The following is a 321-nucleotide window of genomic DNA, read 5'->3' on the forward strand; positions in this document are numbered from 1 at the left end:
CATGAATGAAAAAGGATCTATCACAACTAATCCCTTAGAAATGCAAGCAATCATCAGAGATTACTATGAAAAATTATATGCCAACAAACTGGACAACACAGAAGAAATGGACAAATTCCTAAATGCACATGCACTGCCAAAATTCAAATAGGAAGAGATAGAAAGCATGAATAGACCAATAACCAGTGAAGAAATCAAATCTGTTATCAAAAATCTCCCAACAAATAAGAGCCCAGGGTCAGATGGCTTCCCAGGGGAATTCTACCAGACATTTAAAGCAGAGCTAATACCCATTCTTCTCAAACTATTTCAAAAAAATAG

Source organism: Suricata suricatta, chromosome 7, assembly GCF_006229205.1.
Source record: "Suricata suricatta isolate VVHF042 chromosome 7, meerkat_22Aug2017_6uvM2_HiC, whole genome shotgun sequence".
Taxonomy (NCBI): Eukaryota; Metazoa; Chordata; class Mammalia; order Carnivora; family Herpestidae; genus Suricata; species Suricata suricatta.